The sequence below is a fragment of the Mirounga angustirostris genome, unplaced genomic scaffold (genome assembly GCF_029215605.1).
Source record: "Mirounga angustirostris isolate CCGP_5_RB_7025 unplaced genomic scaffold, mMirAng1.0.hap1 SCAF_6, whole genome shotgun sequence".
In the NCBI taxonomy this organism is placed as follows: domain Eukaryota; kingdom Metazoa; phylum Chordata; class Mammalia; order Carnivora; family Phocidae; genus Mirounga; species Mirounga angustirostris.
The window spans coordinates 50609163-50616566 of record NW_026991714.1 but is presented as its reverse complement, the minus strand read 5'-3'; the positions used below and the strand labels follow the sequence as shown (position 1 = coordinate 50616566).

At 39.2% G+C, this 7404-nt stretch overlaps 1 pseudogene; it reads right to left on the bottom strand.

Annotated features, from left to right (window-relative positions):
- Window positions 1-1752: 1752 nt before the first annotated feature.
- On the bottom strand, window positions 1753-6576 carry LOC123845399 (small ribosomal subunit protein eS4, X isoform-like; annotated as a pseudogene).
- Between the last annotated feature and the right edge of the window lie 828 nt (window positions 6577-7404).

The following is a 7404-nucleotide window of genomic DNA, read 5'->3' as shown; positions in this document are numbered from 1 at the left end:
TGAGAGTTGGTGCTCGCTTTCCTGACCAAGGGTCTTTTCCAGAACCATGTATAGAAATACACTTGTACCCACACTTGACAGCTAAGTGGAAATGGTCATTCTATATTTGGACACTGTTGCATCTTGAGTCATTATTTAACTTTATTCAATTTCCAAATGCCCAAGAGGCTAATTTTGATGTGCTCATCCAGGAAGTCTTTAAGAATTTTTCTTAGTTGCTTATAAAATAGTTTCAAATCACATTTAACTTCAGTTTATTATTTTTCCTGTTTTACTACTGTTGTCTCTCATTGAAGTCTGTGCACACAGGAATCTATAAGATTCAACCACTTTTTAGTTGTTTTTGTCAAAATGACCAAGTATAGTTTTGAAAAAATAAACGTGTCATTTCTTTACTTCTATACCTAAAAAAGTCAAAATGGATTTATCTCATATATTCTCAGCTATATGATTTTTCATTCAATGCAAATTCAGAATATTTTGGCTCACAGGGAGAATTTTTATGGAAAGTTTTAAGCATGTGAGCTGTAGTGGAAATTCTTGTTTTTGTTTTTTTTTTTTTTAAAAGATTTATTTTAGAGAATGAGAACCTGAGCAGGGGGAGGGGCAGAAGGAGAGAGAAAAATCTCAAGCAGACTCCCTGCTGAGCATGGAGCCCAACATGGGGCTCAATCCCACAACCCTGATATTATGACCTGAACTGAAATCAAGACTAAGCGACTGAGCCATCCAGGTGCCCAGAAACTCCTGTTATCTTAATCAGTGATTTTTTTTTTTTCTTGATACAAAAACTATTCTTTGAACATTACTAGCTTTTTTTGTAGCTCTAAACATCTGTACTTCTAGAAGATCTTGCAGTTTGGAAGTCTGATAAGATAGCGATCTGGAGTATGTCTTATGAGAAGAAAAGAGTTTGCATAAACCAAGCTAAATGACAGCAAAGAAATAGGCAATACTGAACTCACTTGCTGACAGTGTGGTAGGAGGGACAGGCCTGAGAATGGAGGAGTTAGGGCTGGATTGTGGATGATATTACAGATTAGAAATAAGAGAAAAACATGAAAACAAAGCAAATGGGGTAGAAGTGTTTTTTTTTCAGTGTTTGATAAGGATACACTGTCCCGTGAAATCAAGCCATAGGCCCACAATTGTCAATTTTGACAGTTTTATAGAAACATCACTTATAAAATGGGACATTAAGTATAAGAAGGAAAAAAAGTTGTCATTGCTTTTTTTTTTTAATATTCAGGCTCTTTATATTTCAATAATTTTATAGCTTTTCTTATGGATCCTGCATATTTTGGTTAGGGTTATTCCTACAGATTTCATGGCATGTATGTTAGTATTATTGAGAAAATTTTTTCTACTATCTCTTCTATTTCTTATTGGCATATTGACATTTTTTGATATTTTTCTTATATTTCACAGCCTTGCAGATTTTTGTTTAGAAAGATTTTACATGGCATTTTTGGATTTTCCTTTTCTTTCTTTCTTTTTTTTAATAATCTTCGACAAAGCAGGAAAAAATATGCAATGGAAAAAGTCATTGCTTTTTTTTTTAAGGATTTTATTTAGTTGAGAGAGAGAGAGTACAGAAGGGAAAGGGAGAGAGAATCTGAAGCAGACTCTGCGCTGAGCATGGAGCCCGACTTGGGGCTCAATCTCACGATTGCAAGATCATGACCTGAAAATTACCAATATCTATGGGATAAATGGAGGCAGCTTATTGGTCACAAACTAAGGTTGGCATTTTTATTTTAGATGTTCTGTGTTGGTCAATGTAACGTACAAAGTGCAAAGGGTCACAAAATCATTTGAATGATGACTACATAAATCGTTAATACTTAGTTCTTTTTTTTTTAAAAAGATTTTATTTTATTTATTTGACACAGAGATAGAGAGAGAGCACAAGTAGGCAGAGAGGCAGGCAGAGGGAGAGGGAGAAGCAGGGCACAAAAGGAATCCCACTGAGCAGGGAGCCTGATGCGGGGCTTGATCCCAGGACCCTAGGATCATGACCTGAGCTGAAGGCAGCCGCTTAACCGACTGAGCCACCCAGGCACCCCTAATACTTAGTTCTTAAATGGTTTGTGCCATTCTTCAGTTCTTTTTTTCTTTTTAATCATGCCATACTATCTTTTTAAAAAAAAATCGAAATATAGTTGATGCACAATGTTACATTTGTTTCAGGTATGTAACATAGTGATTCAACAACTGTATGTTATGCTATGCTCACAGCAAGTACAGCTATCATCTGTCACGCAAACAGCACTATTATAATACCATTGACTATATTCCCTATGCTATGCCTTTCATCCCCATGACTTATTCCATAATCGGAAGCCTGTATCTTTCACCCATTTTGCCCACTCCCCCACACACCTCCTCTTTGGCAACCACCAGTTAGTTCTATTTATGGGTCTGTTTGTGCCATATTATCTTTAATTAAGTACAAAGACCTTTCAGTTCACATCACCTAGAGATCATTTCATGTACTGTTGTGTTTGGCTGCCAGTCTCTTATCTCTCCTTCAGCAATATGAAGTGGATCCCTTTTCCTCAGGGAAGAGATCCTTGGTTTATTACCTTTGCCAAAAATAAAAATGTTGGAGAGCTGAGAGGCAAAGCTGTCACCTATGGCATCTTTCACATGAACCACATCAAAAGAACCAGGATGGCGGGCACCTGGGGGCTCAGTCGCTTAAGTGGCCAACTCTTGATTTAGGCTCAGGTCATGATCTCAGGGTTCTGAGATTGAGCCCCGCATCAGGCTCTGTGTTCAGTGGGTAGTCTGCTTGAGATTCTCTCCCTCTCCTCCCCTCTCTGTTCATACGCGCTGTCTCTCTAAAATAATAAATGTTTGTTGTTGTTGTTGTTTTAAGAACTAGGCTATCTCTCTCTGTTGATTATTGCAGCAATTCTTTCCATGTTAGCACCTCTGGTCACTATATATAGGTCACCAGTGTCAAACTTGATGAAATCAGTAATCTTGCCAGTCTCCCAATCAACCTAATGGTTTCATTTATCTTGATGAGGGATCAGGGTGATGGCTGGTGTGACTATCTGGGGTCACCAGATGAGGGATTCCTTTTGTGCCCTAAAAGACCTTTCTCACTTTGCACAATTTGTACTTGGCTTCCTAGGGTATAAAATAATGAACAGCAAAGGACCTTTGGTGTCATAGATGAGATAGAAATTCTCTTCAGTGTTGTCAATGCCAGTAACCTCTACTAAACCAGTAGGATAGGTTATATCAGTTTGGACCTTGCCATCAATCTTATTAGACTGCTGAATGCAGATCTTCTTCATTTCATCTCCTGTCAGAGCATACTTAAGTGTGTTCCTTGGAAAATGATGAGGGGAAGACATTCTCTCAGCTTGTGGGAACTGGTAGATGGACGAAGAGCAAACACACTGGTCAGATTATTAGCATCCGTTGCTTTGGAGCTGCAACACACTTCAGATTCTTCTTGGGACCGTGAGCCATGGCTGTGCTAGTCATGAAAAGAGCGGTCTTCAATTCTTAGCTTGTGTTCAACCTGGTTCTTAAATCTACTTTGTTTTCTCAGAATGGTAGAAAGGGAAAAAATAATTCCTGATCATTAAGATCCTTCCAAAATGGAATAGTCAAGAATTTTCAGTGCCTAAAAGTATAACCAGAAAAACAAGTATAATATAAATGCAAATTGTTATTCCTTCATTCATCCTTTTGTTCATTGATAATACCAATTTTTATTGAGTACCTTCTACATACTGGGATATTTATTAGGCTCTGGATGAAATGTGGCCTCTGGGAACCTCCATGTTCTACTTCCATGTGGTACTGTGACGAGCTGCCATCCTAGAGATAAGTGCAAGTGCTACTGGAACACTTGTGGAGGTCACCTTTACTAGATGAGAAAATTTTGGTTGGTTCCTAGAGAAAATGGCCCATGGGGTGAAAGATGAATAGAAGCAAGCCATGGAAAGGCAGGGAGTTCAGAGATGACATTCTATGCATGGGAGGTGCTGGTTCAAAATAGAGAGGCACAAGTGAGTGATTCCTGAGCAAGTGACAAGTGGTCCAGAGGAGAGTCATGTGAGGTGAGAGAAAAGGTTAGGATAGAATGTTGCATGACATGCTAATTTGTCACTTTCTCCTAAAAGCTCTCCTAAATTGTTTCACTCAAGCGTTTTAACCATTGGATTGGGGTGATCAGATCTGTCTTTTTTTTTTTTTTTGAATGACGGTGCCAGTAAGACTGTGGCAAATGGATTGAGGGTGGGGTATGAGAATCATGGTCTGGGATCATGTTAGAAACTATTGCTGTAATCCAGGCAAGAAGCGAAGAGGTCCTGTGCTAGACTGTTAAATATTTCCCAAAGACATAAAAACAAATCTCTTACACAATCCTGGGCCAGATGCTTTAAACAGTTATTTAGAGGAAAGCAGATAATATCTGCTTGCAGGCGGGTCTAGTTACTTTTTTTTCTTTCTTATTAGGAAAAAAAAATAATAATAACCCGTCAATGCAATTTCGAAGCCATATGATATTTTCGAATTCCTGAAGAAAAAACAACAGATAAGCAGACATTAAATCATCCATGCTTACCAATAGACTACTCCCTTTGCAGGCAACCCTATGCAGATTAATCAGAACCAAACCCATAAATTTTAATTGTAATGTATGTTCTGTCATCTGCCAATGTATTTTCAAGTCTGTGCAGGTATGATCATATGCCATGATGAACGAATGAACTGGAAGGATCAGTTATTGGATCTGGTCCCATGATTTATAATTTCCAAATCAACATGAAGAGAAAACAGCGGCATCAAACATCCATCTATGCTTGTACCAGGTCATACACTGTAATTCTATCCAAGTACAAGTTTCCATGGTAAACAGGGCAAGACTTGCCAACATTTCACAGGTTTCCAAAAAGCAGCTATGTCCCTCTTGGGAGAACTTTGTAACTGGAAAAGAAAATCTTCACAGATGAAATCTCAGCAAAATAAAGTCACAGACTATATTTCTGCTGCAGGCCTTTTGCCAAATGTCTCATCAACAAGTATGGTGCTGGCACTGGCCCATCCTATGGTAGAGGTGGTAAAATGCTCCCGCCAAGCCTTGTTTTCATTTGCTCACAGCTTCCTAGAGGGAAAAAAAAACTTACTTTGAGTTGGAATTTTCCATGTTTTATTCCAGTCCAAAGGTGACTTAAAAAAAATTTTTTTTTTTTAGAAAGTTGAATTAAAGTCAAGTGAAATTTGTAAAGTTTAGTCATTTGGGGAGCTATGTGTACACAAAGATCTCACTGGGTAACACCAAAAAATTACATTTTCCTTTTCCTTGTGACTTTTGGAAGACTAACTCTTTTTGGCTGTTTCTTTTGAAAGGATTTAACCCTAAGTTACAGGGGCAGGAAACCAACCATTTTTGTAATTAACTCATACAGATTATTGCCCGTGAAAAACTAATAAAATAAGACTTTATATATTAAATCCACTAGTAGTTTAACAAAAATTTAGAATGTCCCCACATAGGGGCGCCTAGGTAGCTCAGTCAGTTAAATGTCTGCCTACAGCTCAGGTCATGATCTTCGGGTCCTGGGATCAAGCCCTGCATCGGGCTCTCTGCTCAGCTGGGAGTCTGCTTCTCCCTCTCACTATCCCTTTGTGCCCTCTCTCTCTCTCAAATAAATAAATAAATAAGGAATTTTTAGGAAAAAGGAATAAAAAGGAATTTTTCTTTAAAAAGAGGAATGTCCCCACATATATTTGATAGAAAAACTGTTTAAAAAGAATGAGTTTAATTCAATTAAATTCAACAAATCTACAAAGCACCGAGCACTAAGTGAGTGCTCAGCGTTAGAGGTCTATAAAGGTGAATAAGGCAATTCCTGTCCTCAAGGAATGTATGATTTGGTAGTAGAGATAAGAGTAATAAAAATAGCACTAATTAAAGGCAGAATACAACAAATGTTAAAGTAGAGGTATAAGCAAAGTGATGTGGTACCACAGAAGTAGGAGAAGTTAATGCTGATTGGACAGTAAGAATAGTTTATTCTGGGTTTTGAAGGATTGAGGGTGGTAAAGAGCAGTGAACTAGGAAGGATATTTCAGACTGGAGACTTGTGTGAGCACAGCGGTTGAGGTCAGGAGTGGGACTAGCCCGGGACGTTGGAGTGTTGGATATGACTGAGGAAGGAGTAGAAAATAAATAGGAAAACTTAAAAAGGTAAACTCTGAGTTTTTCAGTGGGTACGCCATTAGTATTTTGGGGTGCATGGCTCTTTGTCACCTCATGGAGTGTGTATCCCTAGAACCAGCTTCCTCAAAGCCAGTCATGTCAGTTCAATTACTGGAAAGAACCCCCCCCCCCCCAAACGTTTTCAAACACCGCCCCTGGGGAAGGCAGTACCAGTTTTGTAGAGAATGACTCCAGAGGGGTTGGGGGATACCAACCTTGGGGCAGTCTTTAGTTCTGTAGGTGATAAGGGTCTCCTGAATGGCTCTGACCAGAGCGAGGGCATGCTCAAACTTGTGATTCAGGACCGTGACTTTTGGAGATTGAGTCAGAGGAGGGAAAAATTGGGAAGCAGGATAATCAGTTCAGTCTCTTGCCATAGTTTAGGCAAGAGTCAATGTGGACTCAAATTAGACAATTTCATCACTTTCATGCCTGAAAACATTAATAGACATTATTATTTTTTTGGCTTTTCCTCTTGACTCTGAAACTCCGTAGTTCTGCATTGTGAACTCTTTGTGCCGTGGCTACTCTCCTGTGTTTTTCTTTCCCCAAATTAATATCATATGGTAAATTCAGTGTCACAAAAACAAGATTTTTCAAGGGTGATCATAACACCCTTCCTACAACATACTTTCTAATTATAGAATAAACACATGGGGGATGGAAAGCTCTATTTAAAAAACAAGACCAAAAGAATGCTGTTTCTCTGTTTCATTTTAGAGAGTGTTTGGATTCCTTTACTTCTTGACTTTTTTTTTTTTTTAAAGAAGACTCTGTTGACAGTGGATTGAATAGTTTTGAATCCCAGATGTCAGTGCAGTGGAAACTCAAAGCGAATAGGCAGATGGCGTCTGTCAGAAGCTCACTAGTTGCCAAAACAGAAGACTGTGCCCAAGGCAAGGGAGGCAAGGAGGTGGTGCTGCCACTCTGATGTGCGCAGGGAATCCTTGAGACCCGGAGGGCAGGGCGGACGGAGAGCGCTAGTCTGCACGCCTCCCAAGGATGTCCTGACAACACAGCAGCTGTGGTCCCGTCTCGTAATGCGTCCTTCTCTCCCAACTGCTGAAATATTGCTGCCTTCTGGTTTTCTCAAGGAACTTTGGAAGGGACTGCACTGACAGAAGTTCAACCACAGACACGTTATGCTTGAATTCTCCCGAAAAAATCCTCTTCAG